This window comes from Rhopalosiphum padi, chromosome 2, assembly GCF_020882245.1.
Source record: "Rhopalosiphum padi isolate XX-2018 chromosome 2, ASM2088224v1, whole genome shotgun sequence".
Lineage (NCBI taxonomy): Eukaryota > Metazoa > Arthropoda > Insecta > Hemiptera > Aphididae > Rhopalosiphum > Rhopalosiphum padi.
The window spans coordinates 48869764-48890677 of NC_083598.1; the positions used below are offsets into that span (position 1 = coordinate 48869764).

The 20914-nt window shown below is 26.8% G+C and overlaps 1 protein-coding gene across 7 annotated transcripts in view; it reads left to right on the forward strand.

The window, feature by feature from the left end:
• The window catches only part of LOC132920293 (potassium voltage-gated channel protein eag), a 200632-nt gene that overhangs the window by 32991 nt on the left and 146727 nt on the right, over window positions 1–20914 (forward strand). For all 7 annotated transcript variants that reach the window (XM_060982559.1, XM_060982565.1, XM_060982562.1 and 4 more), the window contains one exon: window positions 20044–20099. The gene's annotated coding sequence lies outside the window, so the exon portion shown is untranslated. The remainder of the gene's footprint in view (window positions 1–20043; window positions 20100–20914) is intronic.

Below are 20914 nucleotides of genomic sequence, written 5' to 3' on the forward strand. Positions count from 1 at the left end.
TATTTATTCAATTAACTTATTAATGTTTTCTATAAAAAAGAAAAATATATTATGTATTTTAAGATTTAATTGAACCTATTTAAGTATATTTTTTAAAAACTGAAAAATAATATAATTAGTGTTTAAATTTACCAACTCTACTGTATATAACTCATTTTTCAATTTAATACTTTATTCCCTATAGTCTAACAAAAACAAATGCTTAATTGGTTTTTTTTTATTATTTTCATAAATTTTTAAATATAACTTAAAATGAATAAAAACTTCTTTACACTGCCCTAATGAATAATAAATTGTATTCAACTTCATGAATATTACTATGAAAATTAAAAAAAAAACGCAAAAATTGAATAATATGAATGAAATGTCACCGCCTACTGGTACTTGAAACACTATTATTATAGAAATTAGAATTATATTTTATAATATTGTTAAAATCATATAACTAAAACTTTTATTATTAGTTTATTATCATTATAAGCAATTGTTGAATGTACAGGTACATAATATAAAAATACAAGAAGGAAGAGTAGATTGAGGATTAAGTGACCGATTGGTTTCTCTCTTAGGACCACTTATAATCTATATATATAATAAAAAAGTATTTAAGTACTTTAAATAATATATTGTTTGGGACTTGCGCTTTGTATTGATCATTTTCTGCAGAATCCTATACAAGTTTATTTTGTTTGTATTGTATACCTTGCGTTACTATACCGCCGCAAATGAATCGAAACGACGAAAGCTGTACTTCCTATTGGAAAGTCAATGGACAGAATTCCCATCTACATGTCCGACAAAGCGGATACGTCGTCGTTTTCATCGAACGAAACGGAAATATGCGTATTTATTGACCGGACATCCACCCTGCAACGTGATCGACATTCATCCAAACAAACCAAATATAATAATACGAAATATATATTTCAACCCCAGCCTGGCCAGCCTTACCATATTATATTAGCATGTATAAATTCAAAACATAATAACATTATAAATACATAAACTCGAATACGCCCATAGAGTAATACAAAATACCGTACCCGTGATACAGAATACAGATCATTATATTATTATTATGTTTGTCAGACGGTACGCTACTATACAATTATATTATTTTGTGTTCTAGTAAATGCCGGGATATGTAGGGTAGCATAAGTATATTATATTGTATAGTTAACCACTTTACTATAGTTTAGTTAAACCGACCGAAAAATTAACGTTTTTATTCTTATATTAATCAAGCAAATTAAACAAAAAATAAATTAATCATCACGTTATGCTACGTATTAAAACGATAAGTAGGTAAGAGTAGCGATTTTTTTTTTATCCAAAGAAGTGAAAAGAATATTATTAGTTGTTGAACGCGTATTTTAGTTTCGGTAATTATCATTAACAAATATTACCGTTGTGGGTTTTAAAACTAAAAAGTTTTACATTAATATTTGTCTGCAGTTACTTAATGGAAAAAAAATCAAAGATTCAATTTTTAAATTGGAAGTTCAAAATAAGTTATTGATAAACTGTTAGTTGACTTGGTCAGTTATACTGGTATTAAAAAACTATATAGCTATTAGTCGAACAAAAATATCTGTAAATAAATATCAGCTGCTTACATATAATGAAAATAGATACTATAAATTCGAAGATAAATATTGTAAAGTACTTATAACTTAATTTTTTCGAATATTAGATGTTTTGTTACATTTACTCACTTAATTTAATAAATTCGATTAATGACATTATTATTCATGACATGTCCAAACTTTTTTTCATCGATATCCAATTATCAGCTGGATATGTGAATACATATCTCTTTTGCGTTTTCTATACTCTTTGAAGTAGCGATTTTGTCAAATTTTCAAAAAGAAAGTGATATTGTATACCTATAATTAATACCTGCATGTTGGAATATACTTATGACACTAGGTTTTGTTTTTTTTTTTTTGCTAAATACATCACTGAGTGTCAAAAGCTTTCAAGACTCGAACAACCTCAATCAAATATCATGTGCGATTTTTAGTCTTTGAGATCTTTAGGATTGGTGATAAAATCGTTTTTGTTAAATATTGATTGAAATAGCTAATTAAGGATTTATTACCCGCCCATAAAAATTTAGGATAGTAAAACAGAGGTTTTCAACTACACTTGATGGTTGGAGTTTACTAAAAAAATGCTCTTGGCCTTTTTTAAACGGATTACCTGGTACGCATAACGACAGATGATTTAAATTATGTCGAATTTCTGTGGAGGTTCTATGTATATTATAACACAGAATACAGTTGTTGTGTAGCTCTGTTCGAAATAGTAAAAACCTTAAATCGGGCCAGTTGAGAGGGTGATGATCGACGATGATCGGATCCTTTTACAATTGTATAACTGGTATTGTAGTAGTAATAATAACGTATGATTTTATAACACTCTCCTGAGAATATTATAATATAGGTACCTAGGTGAAATTATTTTCGAGCGGACGTCAATATAATATAATATACCTCTCCACGTCATCGACGTGTACCGTTATATTACGTGCATGTATCGAGAAATCTCGCTATCAATCATTCGTTCACCCGTAACAACTTTAACCATCCTTACAGATGACCACGAGTCGACCAATGGATATCCATCGTCGAAGGTAGAATGACCCCGATCGAATACCTTCAGATTAACAGATGGGGGGGGGGGGCTAGCATTTCCATACAACGCACACCTCACACATACGTATTGCGCGTATTATATTATGTCATGGCTTATTGGAATATTATCATATTATCGGCGAGGACACGCGTCTGATGCGATAGTCGATCCCTAAAACCACCATCGACGAATTCTGTAACTAGCTAATAAGACCACAGTCGCAGTCTAAATTGTAGAGTCGGAACGATTATACAGGAGTTGTACTAATATTATTTAATTATTACTGATATTTTTCTCTCTTTAACGTTGCAAATAATTGCAAATAGTTGCAAAATGGTACTTTTAATTACTTAAATTTGTTTATAGTGCCTAAATGCAAGTATTATATTGATAATCGATCACTCTACGCAAAGTTTTGAAATTAAATACTCTAGTGCATGTCAATGGATTTTTTTTTTTGTCGGACTTCTTCTTTTTCAATTAATAATTTATTAATATTATAATGAATCAGTTAAATATTGTGACTGGTCACGTTACGTTAAATTTTAGAAATAGAAAAAGGATGTTAATTTATTAAATAATTATAATGGATAATATAATTAAATAAATATTAAAGATATAATATTTTATTCGTACACCACGTAATTGTATTTTTCCGGATCGGAAATAAACGTTTAAAAAAATAAAATATTCGGTAAAATTATAATATACTTACATAATATAATTAGGCGTAGTTACTTATAAAAGTAAAAGTATAATATTGTGGGAAATGAAATCCGATTATCTAAATTTTCCAGATACTCAGGGATTTTATGGAGTTATCGGATTATCTGGGTTAACGTATTATTTATTCTATTACCCTCTCACAAACGCTAAAACGAACAATACCAATATTTTCATATTCTTATAGATATAATATCAATCAAGCCTACATAGTAATTCATGGAATATCGTTTTGTATATTTATTATTATTTCAACAATATTTTCATTATTTAGATACCTACCCGGATCAAAACGAACTTTCTTATTTTTTTTTTTTTTGTATATCTGTAGAAAATTTGTCTTTTTGCAGCGACAGTGTGTCATTTATTTGTACCAAACCTGAATGATCTTACTATCATACAAAGCTGGCCCATGTTTAGGATAAGACCATTTCTTTCCAATAATATGAATTCACTTTCAATTTTCTATCACAAAAAACTTTCGTTTTTATTTTTCTTAAAACAATTGTGTACACTGATATCATGTTAAAAAAAAAAACTGATATTTAACAATCTTAACTTGTGTGCATTGTATTATAGAGTCAGTTACTGATAGTCTACTATCTCGTAACTCATATTAAACCAAATATACGGACACACATTTTTTTAGTTATCAATGATAACTCCGAGCCCTAGTTGCCACTAATTCGTATACAATTAAAATTATTAATATTTTATTAGGAAATACGAGTATAATAAATATTATTACATAATTATGCCATTTTTGCATTAAAATTTTGGTTAACTCACCTATTTGGTATTTATTTTATTTATATTTAATATTAATATGAAACTATTTGACAAACAAATAACCATTATTTTTAGTTGTAATAATTTCTTGTTTTAATAATGGGAAAAAATCGCTTTTTTCGATTTTTAAGGATGTCCAAAATATTCAAAATTTTAAATAATACATAACTATAGTATTTATAATCAATGGTAGTACATAGCGTACATACAATATTAAATTGTATTTAAATAATTGAAATTATTCCCCCGAATGTGCAATTATAAAAAATATATAGTATGTATTTACACGCACTTGATTCAAAAATATATAAATAATTGTATTCTTCCAATAATACATACGAGTATACTAGGTACGTGTTATATTTTAGTGTTTTAAATATAATTTATTTTGCACTATTTTTGTGTAATAAAAGAATAAAATTCATCGATATGCGAAATCCGTAAATTCATAGCTCTGCATATTATTATCATGTACAAATATTATATTGGTTATTTATATACTCGAGCTTAGACTATCTTTTGTTAGCCGCCGTCAACCGTCGTGGTATAAGCGTTTCAGTGAGTTCGACAACTTGCGTTTAAAACCGTCCTCGGCCGTGTGACGCGGTGTTCGTAACATATCGACAGGCAAATTCGTACTATAGATATAATAATAGTCTCGTTCGTGTTTTAGGCTCGGTTCCAAGTATTCTTATTGCGACTACGTCCGTCCACCTGTCGTTGGCGTCTTACACGATGCGCCTAAAAAACGGCCGGCAAAAAAAAACCAAAATATTTTTCAGGCGGATATTTTTCTCGTCCGTTGAACAGACGAATATTTTCATGAGTATACTGAAGGGTGTAACAAAAATAACTAAAATATTACGTAACTACATAATAACTTGTATTCTTATTAATAATTTTTTTCTTATAAAGAATCTACAATAATGATATCAATTAAATTAAAAAATATACATGTTTATACATAAAAATAAATATATAAATTATTACACCTATTCATTATTCTATACATTGGCTTACTCGATGGTCTATTGCGGTGTAAGTAATTAATGATTAATACAAAATATTTAACAAATATAATTAATTGCAATAAATAACTGTCTATAGGTGATTGACTTAAAATGTATTCTGAAATATATTTAAATATGAAATTAATTTGAAATCAATATTATTGTAGTTTAATATATTGTGTTGAATGAATATGAATAGCTATGGTTCTTAAATATTTAATTTATAATCTGATATGTACATAAAATAAGTTTTTGGAGGTGTTACTTTAAAATTATTATTATAGAATAGTCTTAAACTTTATCATTTGTGTAAAGCGTGAATGCTTGAAAATCCATCATCCCTCCTCTTATCACATCATCACTGTTTTAAATGGTAACAATTTAGTGAATTTACTTATTGCTCTATTCACTAGATAATTTCTAGATACTTTATTCCTAGATCCTAGATATACACCATTATTAATTTACCAGTATCATGTATAATATAATATCGTGTCTTACTCGCACAATTTTTTTTTTCGCACGCTGCAGTTTAAATTACGCTATCAGAATTTCATTAAAAACATCTAACGCTCGCCCACACGCGATGCCCATTTATTGCGGCGTCGCGTGCGAATTCACGGTTGCATTTTCGCGTTACTATAATACATTGTATTACTCTCCTGCTGCACGCAACCAACGATTGACGGATTCTGCTGCGTGTGTGCGTTGGATTCGTGTGTTTATATGCTTTTGGTGTTGCCCGTGGCCAATCGCACCGGAAGTGCGGCCTTCGTTTATTTTTCATCAAAGTCTCGGTCATTTGTTTAACATACAATAATATGCATGACATTATAATTTTATCGCAAAATCTAAAGAAAATATTGCGGTTTATGTGGCTCATATTTTTTTCTTTTTGGTAATGTTTACATTATTTATTTTAATCTAAATTCTAACGAAAATAGTTTCAGAATTGTATCATTATGATGTATGTAAGAACCATAGGTAATAATACAGTACGAGGTAATAGGGTTAAACTATTTAAACATATTATTGTGGTGACTACGATGATTTAAAAATGTATAGGTATTTTGCATATTTGTTATACGTGTCTGAGTATAGTAATTTAAGATGAATATTCACAATATTTTATATTTGAGGTGAAATCAATACTTCAGATTACAATAATAAGTATATTATATCATTGTCATATAGTATAATAACTTCGAAATCAATTATTTAAGTTTCTAATTTCTACATAAATACATTAACATATTACAAAAAGACCATTAGTTAAAAAATTTACAAAAACAAATAGTAGTTTTCGTATCAACAATTATTGTTATCTACTAATGCTACTATATATAATACTTATTAAATGTTATGTGAAATACAAGTATCTAATAATTTGTTTTCATGTAAACTAACAAATTCAGAAAATTATAATTTATTAATAATGAATTCAAAAATAAAAAAAACGATGCGCATGATTGATGTTCGCCGTGTATAGTTGTATACTATGTGTTGTATTTGGAAGGCCGATTGTTGTTCAACTGTTAATATTTTCAGTGTTGAACAAAAAAAAAAAAAAATCGATTCCCTAATGATTAAGATGTATACAAATTATATAATTTATAATAAAAATATATACATTATAAGATACGAGTACTTTTAAATTCATTGAGTTTTCCAATACCAATAATTTTATAATGTATTTATGTATTTATATGATAAGCATTTAAATATATATTTTATAATTATTTAATTAATTAAAATAAATCCTATCAAATTATCATGACAAATTTCACAAATTATCACCTAGGTAAGGTTAGGTGAATTCTATTATTTTAAATAATAAAAAACAAAATCACTAATTGTGATATATGTGAAAAAAATTATATGTTCTATTATAACCTAACTCACTCCAGAAAATCATATTGAAATAAAAAATCTAAAAACTTAATCCACATTCTGAATTTCATTATTTATTTTTAGTTAAAACCATTTTATTGAGTGGTTGTGTATACTTATATGTCATGTTTTTTTGTACTAAACTTTATGCGTTGATCTTAGTTCAAATCCATAATATTATAATAACTCATCATCTAGGTTTTATGTTGAGACGATGTTTTAAAAGATAAATAATATAACTAAATAAATTAACACTGCCTTGTACTTTTTAAAATGATAATAATAATTTTATTTATGTATTTAAATTAAAATTTTGAAAAACAAAACAATAAAAAAGACAAGTTAGTGGGCACTAATTAACTGTATATAAGGTATCTAGTGAGTCACTATTATATAATAGGTGTGTTAAATTTTAATTTAATGATATATCATTGGATACGAAAAACAATTCTGAGCAGAAACGGTCTACCAATCTATATCACCAAACTAATATGTTTTTTTTTGTTAATATTGTCAAAAATTTACGTTAAATTTCCCGTTTTTCCTTATTTTTTTGTTTGATTTTCCTTGTTATACAAATAATAACTAGTTATTTTTAAATTTAACTTCTTTTAATTATAAAGTAGATTAATTTTTTTTTTCAAGACCACCTATATTTTTGATAATTTAATAAATTTATCATCAACTTACTGTGTACTCTTCCAAAAAAAAAAATAAATCACGATAAAATTAATAATATATTCATCGCTCTGCTTAAAATCTAAAATATTCTGGACATAGATTGAGTACACCATCATAGTAATTACATTCATGTTTCGCATTTATTACGACTTTTCCGTTTAACAAATCGTTTAATTATTAATATATTTTTCTTCCATATCTTTTTTTGTTAGTGAACAAACATTGCATCATATTTTAAATTTACTGACAAAAATTGATATTGTATATTGACAATACAACCGTTGTATTTTGGCAAACGTAATTGTTTTAACTTTTAAAGCGTTGTGCATACTGCATAGTCTATAATATACATTCATATATATATATATCCGATTTGAATATGGGTTCGCCTAAATTAATATTTAGACTGGACGGTGACACACACGCGTGGGTCCCAAATAATCGGTCGTTAGTTGTTTGTCCACAAAATATAATAAAATAATTCAAAGGATAAATACGTGAAATATTATTGGATATCACTGTAATAATATTATAGAATGAGACGGGAATTCGGGCTCGGAGCCAACGACTAATAATTTCCGTTTTGCAGAAAATAATATACAAGCATATTATTTTGTGAACACGTGTATTATGTCTGTATAGTTGCTTGTGAAATTAAACGGATTTTGAGATATTGTATTTGATTTTCCACTCGATATTTAAACTAAATAAGGAATATATACACCGTAATAATGATATATTATAATATCTTAAAGGTACTTAACTCGATTTCGCCGGAATATTATAATGTTTTAAAAAAAAAATTTGATTTCATTGTAAAAAAAAAATGAATATAAAAAGCTTATAGTACTTTTAAAAATCAAATATTTTATGTTAAAAACTTTGAGCTTGCGGTGGTTATAATAATTATTACGAATAACCCGATTAGCTGATTATAAGAATGTATACAAAATTGTATATTAGATTTTTTTTTTCATTATAAAGTTAAACGGAAATTTATAATTGACCAATATAAGTCTTTCAACTGCTCAAGTAAGATTATGTTTTTTTTTAATCTATTAAGTATTCAAGTTATATCCAAACAAATATGTATATAATTATTAATATAGTTTCAGTCTTCAGTGGAATTTTAAATCAACTACTGTAGAAATCCTGGAAGGAGGTCTACAGCCAAACAAAGTTTGAATAATAATAATAATAATAATAATAAAAACTATGTGCTTTTTGCTGTACAAAATAAAAAAAATATAGATGCCATAATTTTTTAAAACAATACAATTTTAGGAATTTTAGTACAACAATGGAATTTTATAATTGAACTTTGAGTTTGAAAATAAATTAAAAAATATCATCACTACTAATATACTACTAATATAATTTTATAAATCTTTATTAATATAAATATTATTAAGCAGAAAAATAAATGTGAATTCGTCTTGTACCATTGTAAAATAATTGTCACGTTTTAGTTTTTTATTTTTCGGAAAAAATCATTTCACTATTCTGTCTACTAGTATTCAAAGTAAATTTTACGCTGATGAATTTAAAATAATTTAGGAATTGTTAATTGAGCTTTACAAAAATATAACAATAATTTCGTTAGGTCTAAAAATAAATCGAATTATATAAAACATTATTATTTTATTACCATTATATCTTTAATAATATATTAACGTTCATATCAATGTTTTGATATCTTAAACATTGTATTTACAAATGAAAATTTATTCAATATACTTGTTGATCCATCTTTATCTAAGTACTTACTTAATTTATAAATTATGTTAAATATGATTTAATTGCGTAATTTTCAACTGTTTATACTAGACATATAGTTTATAATACATACTACAAAAAAATTTTTCCGTGTTGATATAATATTATTCACATATTATTTTAGCGTTTATTTTATCATAATTTTACACACATGACATAATTATAATTTATAATTAATATACGTATAATAATATACATCTGTCAAACTAATATGGTATAATAAATATTTCACCGTATTTTATCCATCGATGGTTTACTGATAATTTTTAATAATATGTATTTATTTATAACATTATGACATTCACAAAATTTGGAGGGCGGAAATTCTTCCGATAGATTCATCACATAAAGCTTTATTAATGTTTCCATTATTATTAATTTACGACTATTATGACTGCACGCAATGACTGTAGCATACAATATAATGAACAAGGCTATACATTTAATGCACTAAAAAGTGTGAAATTTGTTTGTACTCATAAAGTCATAAATAAGGAAATATACCATAAGAATTCCAAAATAGGTAACTATGCAAATTTAACTTAATAATATAAGATCATAATAATCATGTATGACTTAAAAGGTTAAATGGTTATTAAAACTTAAAAGTATAAGTAAAATATTATTTAAATTACTATTAAAATAAATTAATAATCAAGCCTTATGAAAAAAAGTATGAAATTAACTGTTTATCAAAACATCAAGTGTTATGTATGCCTTAAATTTAAAATTTAACTACACTATTTTAGATTTAAAATCTATAATTTTTCTTCAAACAAAATGCAAGCGTGAGTTTTATTTATAATAATAACCTTAATGATATGTTTCATAATCATTGTTTATCTATTGTAAAATTTATTTTAAACAATGCTAATCGTCTGCTATAATGTTTAAAGCCATAGGCACACTACATTGTACAGTCTAAGCTCTAGGGTAACAATATCTTTATTGAAAATTAAAAAATTAAACAGGAATTAAAAATTTCGTCTTAGCAATAACATAAAATATCATTTAAATTATTATTTATAAAATAAATGTTTATATTTTAAGTATATTTTGGTGATAACAACGCACGTCCTTTAAACAAGGTGTGTTGTTGAATATGGGGCGGCTCGAATTTATAATAATACAATATGAATATATACTGAAATACTTTTTGATAAATATATTGTCCGTAAGTACTCTTTCTACGAAAATTATTTTGTATTCGTTTTATGTACAGGTGTTTCTTTATATGCACATATTATTATATACTGTTACACTCTGTATTATATTAAAATAGAACTTAAACGGGACTATATTCTAAAAACTGTTCAAATTGCGTTTCATACAAAATGCATTAAGACAATTGAAAATTATGATAAAAATAGTCAATTCTGATGGAACCCAGAATACGTATGGTTACCCTAATGTTGTACTCGCATCATTGATTTGTTACACACACAACATAGTATATTTTACTATTATTATTATAGTATAAACTTCTTTGACGACCAAATTGCATTAAATTTAATATTTTACACGTATTATAATATACTACGTTTAATATAGTCAAAACTTTTGGTCGTGATTAATAACTTCGTCGATTTTAACAATAAATATTATTTAGTATGGTATAATAGTTTTGTCTGGATACGATTTTGTAACTTTATGTATATTGACGGGATAATCTGGGAACGACTAGACAACAGTCAGTAAAACGAAGGATAGTTTTCAACGTTTAATTATATTAATATATACATTTATTATGTATTGTTATATACATAATCGTAACTTTGTTAATAGTAACTATGTAACATTTTTATAAATTACATTTAAATATATTATGCCATATCATTATAACAATACATTTAACTTTGATTTTTAATTTACAGACCTAATAAATGTTGTCGTGCATGCCAATAATTGGCAGAGTAATTATTACTCTATATTTAAAATGCATTTTGTAGCTTAACTAAAATATCTAGTATACCGTATACCTAATAAGTATCTTGTATGTAATATATAAAGGTTAAAAAAAAAATTAAATAATATTTTTGAAAATGTTGAATGTATAAGTGTATTATTATTATCTTGAATATAGTTACTTTTTTTATTGTCTTACATATCATTCGATTAATAAATATCGTAATAATTTTATTGGTAACTAATTATTGTAACAGTTAAAAAAAAAAGAAAAGAAAAAGAAATGATGATAAGTTTGTGAAACGTTTTATTATACTCAAAGTTACATTAGTGAATATATTAGAATGATACTATAATGTTACCAGATTATGTAACAGTTTTAGACATTATAATATTATAGTATAATAATTATGCCATAGCCAATATTTTAATAAAGGTGTATAAGGAAATATTAAAAAAGTGTTATTTTTAACTTGCCTACTATACATATATGTTAAATAACATATTTTTATCTGTTGCCATTTTGAAAAGTATATAATACGACTGTATGCTACATACACTTGTGTAATATATGAAATGTAGATTTGCAGTGTATTTGATTATCGAATATTAGTGTTAAATGAGTAGATTAATAATTATAATTGTTGAATCGATAATTAATCTGTAGTATGAAAAAAATGCCTGAAGTGCCGCAATCATCCTAAATCATCATCCCACCAAAGTCGTCGTCGAAGTGGAAAACATACTCCCACGTATACGACCTAATAATGTTGTACACACGTACCTACTTATGTATAATAACAAGTAATGATCCTACAATGTAGCAGCTAATGGGGTGGGTAGCGAAGTGTTCGTTGATGTGCAGTGAAGGGGTGGACGGTGAGAGGACTACGGAACTTGCGCCGCTGTCCTTGGTGAGGACGCTAGAAAAGCGCATAAACCTACCTGTATAAGCGGCTTAACCACGTATACACCAGCTATCTATAGGCAACGACGTAACGCATACAAACGTAAGCCCGTTTCGCCAGCGTGTCCACGACCTTTAACGTACTGCAGCGCTCGAATTAATTTCGTTTTATTCGTTCGGTTGGGTCACATATGCCTCTATTCAATATAAAAGTAGAAGAGGTGCGCTGAATATGGGATATTTTCTAGATGTGGACATGGTAAGCTATTTCGTGAATAAAGTGATAATACCTTTTGAACTATATAAATCCAACTGTAATTTATGGTATACTATTTCAGTAAATATTATAATGAGGTATCTAGGTGATATTTGCTATTGTAATCACTGCATTAATTTTGTCTCGAGTGATGAACGTCAATTTTTTTTTCAATTTTTGTAACTACAATATTTAAAAGATATTCTAAAGCGTAAAACTATATTTGATTACTCAGGTATTGAAGGTTTTGTATAGCATTATATTTAATACGAATAAAATGTATATATTAAGCCATAAAATTAACTTATACAATTTGCTGGAAGCTGGAATGATTACTTAAAAAGTTATTTCGTTTTAAACTTTAAAGTAACGGTGATTGTAATATGAATAAATGGATACTTTATCTTGTATTTAATAAGTACTTAAAAGTCAATAAGTTTTGTTTTTTGTTATATAAGAGCCAGGAGTGGAATTCTTTTCATTTGTTTTATAAAATGAATGATGTTTATTAAATAGAATACCGAATACCTTTTGGAATATTTTTTATTCTCGTAATCCATTATTATATCAAATGCGCTTTATAAAATAAAAAAAATAATTTTTAAGTTAGTTTAATAAATTGATTGGTACATCTCCTTTATTAAAAATAGGTACGTCAGATGTTATCATCCCTTTTTCGTTTCCACCTAAGTTATGTCATCACGCATAGGCATAATAAGCCTATTAAGGTTTAATAATTTCGATTGTGGTCATCTCATATTGGATACCTATGATGACGCGGTATCTATATGTATACCACTTGTGTGTAATATGCACTCCGTGTGACGCGTGTTATGTACCCACACAGCACATTGAAAATATTAATATTTTCAAAATATTTTAAGAAAGTTTCTTAAATTGAAGTAACTTTAAAATGTTTGGTTATTTATACATTAAATTAAATGTATTTGTAATATTTTCAAAACGTTGTGTATCAAGTATTATAAGTCTCTATGTGATCAAAGATCTTCAAAATATTTGGTTCTATATAATATATTAAGTTAGATGTATATTCGTAATATTTTCAAAGCGTTGTGTGTCAAATATTATATGTTATTTTTACATCTTATTTAGGGACTTAATCCTAATTTATTAATTATTAAACCTCTAACGTATAATACAATTGATATTGTTTGTGTCCGTCATCACCTTTTGAGGCAGTAAAACATATTAATTTCTACGTTAGCATCTTTATTCTTGTAGGAAAGCCGCGGATCTTGTCGATACGTTAATAGCAGCTAGAAGGTTAAAAGATGAAAATGTCTAATAATTTTCTAAACTAAAAAAAAATAAGAACAAACGGGAATTTTTATGCAAAACTAGTTTTTTTATTAAATTGGTATTTTATCAAAAAAATAATATCAGCGCGTGGATATAATTAAAACTTTTTCCAAATTGTTATATGAACATTTTTTATATACACAACAAAATAATAATCAAAATATTTTTACTCTTTTTTAGTAATTTATAGGCATGAGATATTTTTTTTGGCAATAATAAAATTATTGTTTAGTGCCCCCATTCGACATGACATATGATAAGAGCTATTTTGCATAGGTAAAATATTATTATTATTATATTATCGTAATATAAGTGTTAAATTTGAATTCAATTATATATTATAGTGCTGTTATATGCAGTGAGTATACACAGTGTGTTCGGGGATGCGCGTGCGTAGAACAGTGGTCGTGAAATGATATAAGGCGGCGTCCTAGGCACTTGGCAGGTGCACGCTATACACGGTATTTTAGCCACCGCTGACCTACTACTACCACTACCACTAGTACTATCACTAAGCGTAGCGTGTCGATATGTAAAAAAATATAAACGAAATAAAAAAAAAACAAAGCGTATAGTACGTCGCCGCCCTCAGTTCGACCGTATCTATTTATAATAATAGTTTCGTCGAAATACGATTCAAGTTTGCAGTGCGTGCGGCGTCATGTTAAATAGATACCTAACGCCACTGTGGTGGAGGATGCAGTCGCGAGATGTGTTTAGTCCAGATAAAAAAAAAGTAATAATTGGTATCCATAAAAGATAAATATTATTTTCTAGTCATTTACCTAAGAAAATATTATAAACTCATCATAAAAATAAGTAAAACAAATTTAATTTTATATTAAAAAATAAAAAATAAATTCCTAATATTACTGTATAATATGTTAAAAATTAATGAACGTTATTATTATCAATACAAAATAATTTTTATAACTGTGTTAAATAATTATTTATTTTAACTAATCAAATGAATTGTTTTTAATCAAATAAAGATTATAATCCAACATCATATTATTATTAACATCATTCACTTAATGAAACTGTTTTATAAAATATTAAACCCTTCATAGGTTTAATTTTTCACGTTTTTTTTATTTCATCATACAAGATAAGGATTTTGTGTTAAACCATATTTAAATATTATGTAAATATAATAAACGATATTAATCTAGATAATATGACCTAATAAAATACCTATATAAATGTAATCCAAATAATTCTAACACTTTAATCACGAGTCACTAGTTACTAGTGCATCGAATATTTAAGTAAATAAAAAATCCAACTTTTTTCTAGATTATGAATTCAATTTACTTAGGATTAAATCAGTTAATTTTTCCCCATCCGAAAAAATCGCATAATAGGTAATCGTAAGTCGTCTACACTATAGTAGAATATGGCTAGATTTGAGGAACTGTAAGCTATGTAGTCTAGATCGCCATTTATTATCGATTCCGCTGTAACTTATTGATTACATTATCGACTTTACTGAACTTTATAATATAATATTATGTATTTATTCCATTGTCTATCATATTATTTAACATTTAAACTGATAATTGTAGTCAATTCATAACAAAATAACGTTGTTGATCATTCTAACTGTAACATTAATATAATTCTATTCTATATATAAAACAAATATTTATACAAAAACATTGACATATTCACTAAATGGACTAAAATCATTAAAAAAAAAAAAAAAATGACAATTTAATTGAGTTATTAATTAACAAGTCTTATATTGTATACTTTATTGTTTTTTTTTTTTTTTTTTTAACATATATATTTGAGGTTACCCGTTGGTCGTTGTAGATGACAATGTTTGGCGGTTATTTAAATAAAAAAAAATATAATAGGTGTTTGAGTTAAATTATTTTGCGTTTGTTTATGAATTATATTGTATATTATATAGTTTAGCGGCATAATCAAAATCTACAAATGTCTGACAGAATCGATACTCGATAGCCGTTGAAATTTATATTAACAGCAAAACAAAACAAGACCCCGTTTGACTTAGTTGGATGAGTGTGGCCCAAGCCCATAGTATTCTTTGTTTAACTTAATATTAATTATAGCCTAACTATAGAGTTACACTATGCCGATTTAACTTAGCAGTGGCTGAATCCGTGCTCAATTTTGGGCAAGAGGGAACTTTGGAACGATAATCATAAAATATAGACATTCATGATTTTATACCTTATCGATATAATAATATATTAAAATGATAAGTTTTATAAGTTGCGTTTGATAACGTATTAATAGTATATCTAAATATTCCCTCATTTAAAATGAAAAATATTTTTTGTTATCTCATTATACACATTACATCGGAAAGATTTAGTATTTAAGTTCAAAAAATAATTTTTAAAGTCTTAACTAAAATACATCATTTGTTTAAATAGTGACTCTATTCATCCTAGGGGGAGGGTCGTTTACTCCCTTTTATTCGCTATAATGTTGTATACTATGGCACAATTGAAGAATTGTCACACAATAATCACAATAATAATACAGTCAGCAGAATACACGCGAACAATAAGATAATAGCTAAATAACACAGTGGATCCTGAATTATATTGCACCAAAACAGAGGTGCTATTCGTGGTTATAATATTAATATTATCACATTCGTTTAAAACATAAACGACCCGGCTAGCGATAATCAATATTACGCGAACCGGATAGAAACGGACGGAACGTACGACTGAAAAAATATTATTATAATCACTGCAGTGTTACACAATACTTAATGGATCATTTGAACAAAACCTATTGGTATTGATCATAAATAGTTATAATAATATGATTAAGCACATTTAGGTTCTATTTAAAATTATAGATCATTATTAAATAGTTTATAAATTGTAATAGCTTATCTTATAAAAATATACTACTTTAAGTACTCATAGTATGTTATTTTTAGAATTTTGCAGATTATCAACATCAAAACTTTATAATACACCATTATAATTTTCCACTATCCAATTATACTACATTATTATCGCAACATGTAATGGTAGTTGTGGTCACGGTTGCTGCACGTAGCATGTATACATAATTTAATATAAGAGACAACAAACGCGCAACATAGTAATACCTATATAAATTTCACAAAGAAAAAATATATAATATTATTAGCATGGGTGTTATCTGCCGTTAATTTATCATATTTATTTTATAATACAATATTATATTGGCTCTTGGTGTGCGTGTTTCCGGAAATAATATAATTTTAAAATATTACTTGTCTTATATCAATGGTATTATAATATCATATTACTATAATTTCATTCAAAACAAATATAGCTTATCTTGGTCCACTTTATATACTATTTTTATTTTTAATCTATGTAAATTTGTACGCTAAAAATAGTTATTAAATATGTATTGATGATTAATTTGATAAATGAAATGCTGTAAACAACATTTCATTTGTAGTTATTATTTAGCTGCTGTGAAAGAAAGAATGCGAATAGAAATTGAAAAAGAAATATTTTATTGTATTGAACTGAGCCGATAAAATAATGAATGAAATAATCAAGGATTAGTTTACTGAAAACAAGGCAAGTGATAGGTATCAGTAATAAACAAAAAATAAAGAATACAACTACTGTTAAATATGATGCTCGGAAGCAGAGATAACTATGTCTATACAATAAAACTAAAACAATAATAACATAGAGGAAAGATCCTTCATTGAAATCTACGGAAGTCCTATAAATGTTGAACAAACAGGGAAAACAATTTAAAAAAATGTGAATCGACGGATTGAAATATAATGTATGGAAGTGGAGTGGTGAAAGGAGAAAGATATACCTAATATATTATTTTAGTAAACATATTTTAAAGTTGTATATGTACGGAGAAGTATATTGATAAAATTAATGACATTATAATAGGTTGGAAACATTTTGGGAATGTAAAACATATAGCTTTTATAAAACTAGATACGAAAAATAATAGGTACAATATTAATGAACTATAATTGCATTCAACCACTTATAATACAGAAGGCAAAATGTTTCGTTGACAATCAACAATTTTTTATTTATTTATTTATTTGTTTTTAATATTAATCATTAATACATTTTGTTTTGTTTTTGTGGGTGGGATTTAGGATTTTACCTCAGGTTGGGGCTGGCAGAAAAACCAGCTAGCTGATATAAAATAATTAGAAAACCAATGACCTTTGTGGTTGAGGCCTTTTTTCTATAGTTAAACACAAAAAATAACAATGAAATTAAAAATTTCTGTGACCTAATTTGAATTTGCAAAATACAATATTGTCGTCTTATTATTATCGTTATTACAATATTGTCATAACAGTTACGTCTTCCTTGATCATAATCATCTCCTGCTCGCGTGGTAAAATCGTCTCGGGCCCACCTACCATATGAACGGTTTTCGATCGATTGAGTAATATTTCATCGAAGAAGAACACCTTTGTTGACTACTGTTTCATGCAATGGAAATATTGTTATTATTATTATTGTTATACTTGTAACGTCCGTAATATTATTATTATTATTAAGCGTCCATCGTATTATGCATATTTATATATATATATTGATAGATAGATAGATAGATTCTATTGTGGTATCTGGTTCACCGTTTAATTTAAAAGCGGCTGCTGTCGCATTGTTAAATTGAAAACGAGTCGAGCGAAATGTCGAGGGACATTTGGAAAGGTGGGTAAGAGGAATGGCGGGACTGGGGTGGTCGGATGGTCGAAAAACATTCCTCTCCCCCGGAGTCCCCCGGAGTCACCGTCTATGGTTACCACTGGAGAGGACCACGAGTAATTGTGGTGGTGGTGGTGGTGGTGGTTGTTAAGGGAGTGGAGTAGTGGCCGTCGAAGCGGCTTCGGTTATTTTTTTCGATTACAATTTTATTGCGCCCATCGTATAATATAATAATGTAAACGTATATATTATATAGAAATAGAGGTGCTATTTAGGTGGTGGTGGTGGTAGTGGTGGTAGCGGCTGTATATAATAATGTACGATAAAAATTTGTTATTTTCCAAAAGCGAATAATATATTACATTATAATTATGGTTGTGTTGTGTGTTTTTCGATTCCAGTTTTGGTGATATACACGAAACGTGCATAAATTATTATTCCGATTTGACCGCGGCATTGATCTCATCCACCACCATCACTGTTTATGATACAGTTGCAGATAGGTAATAGCCAATTATAGGTATTGGTTTTATGCCAACCGCAGCACGAACAACCAACGTGTGACGTCCGTTTCAAAGTGAAAATTGGTTGCGTGACGTATAAATGTGTAAACTTATATTATATTATACTTCGCTGTGTAAGGATAGACTTAAATAAAGATAGACGATACTCATGGATTGTCAAAAAATATCTGGACATCACTAAAAAATATGATTACACGTCACAAACCGCATTCCGCACACGTCGACCAAATTTATGATAATATCTCATTGATAGAAACTAAATAAAAAAAAAAGTTAATATTTTAGAAAATATTTTATAATCGTGTATTTACAAATAAAGCAGCATAAATTAATATTCTGTCGAAATTATTTGGCCATGAGTAGAGGGGGTGTTAAGTTAACACAAGTAGTCATCAGTTATATAGGTATTACGTTTACTTCACATAATATATATTTTAATTTTGTTGTTATAATAATATATTGTATAGAATAAAAAGAAAACCCAACACCCTTAGGCTATATTATTTTAAAATACTTCAAACACAGTAAGTTTAAAGCAGCTTCTTAAAATAAATCATACGTTTGAGTTATAAAAGGCAAGTATAAAATTAAGATATTAAGATAAATGCTATGTACATTGTTTGATATTCTATGTGCATAGGTTGAGATGAATGAGATATAATAATTTTTGCATTTATTTTCGTTCTTTCGTCTTTGCTAGATTAGTTTATAAGAATCGTTTGATTGAAACTACTACAAAACAAACTACTGGTACTCAGTTGTTTCAGACAGAACATAATATTATGTATTAAAATAAAATATTTTCAATACGCTTTCAGCATTAATATTTATAACAATAAAAGGATGTAGTCGCTAAATTATTCATAAAAAATTGTTCCATATTTCAGCATGTTAAGTTTGATATTATTTTTGTAATATTTATTTACATTTTTTTTTCCAGAAATTGAGGATGCTGCCTGATTCACTACCACAATTAAATAAAATAAATAAATATAGGTAAGTACGTTTCATTAAAATAACATTTTTTTTTAAATTTATTTGAAAAATAGTAAATTATTTTACAATACTATTCACTTTATACTAACCAAATTATAATGAAATCGATTTATGATTGATTTTTATTCGAAATAAAAAATAACGAATGACAATTTTTTTTATGATAGGACATATTATATCATTTAATAGTGATAAAGCATTATCAACTATAGTAGGTATGTAGAAGGTAATAAGTATACTTATAATACAATATATATTATACATAACATAAGTATACTATCTAATTATTTTTTTTTTAAAAATGAGTAATATGATTTTCTAAACTAAAAACTTAACGTTTATTGCTTTAGTTGTGATTTACAATTCGTTTTAATCTCCGTCGTTCAAATTCGCTGTCACATTGAAAATATAATACTAATAGAATAGCTTTGTTGTTTACACTTTTGGTGTAGTATTATTTGTAATAATAAATAATTTAATGATTCGAACGACCATTTCCTATTTCTAATAATTATTATATCTTATAACATTATACTCGATGTTATTGATGGACGGCTAAGCTGGCCAAGTGCGCTAAATAATATTTCTTATTATAATATACATGTATTATATTTTGGATATTATAGTAGCTGTAATTACGATTTATAAGTTTGATATTGATGGATTACCTAACATCATAAATATGTTTGTGTATTCAGTATTTGCACAGTGTTACTTTTATATTTGCATAGAATAATATGTAGGTATGTACTTGGTAGGTAACTCGTTTTTATTTTAAAATAATAAAACAGGCTCGTTAATAAATATAGTGATTA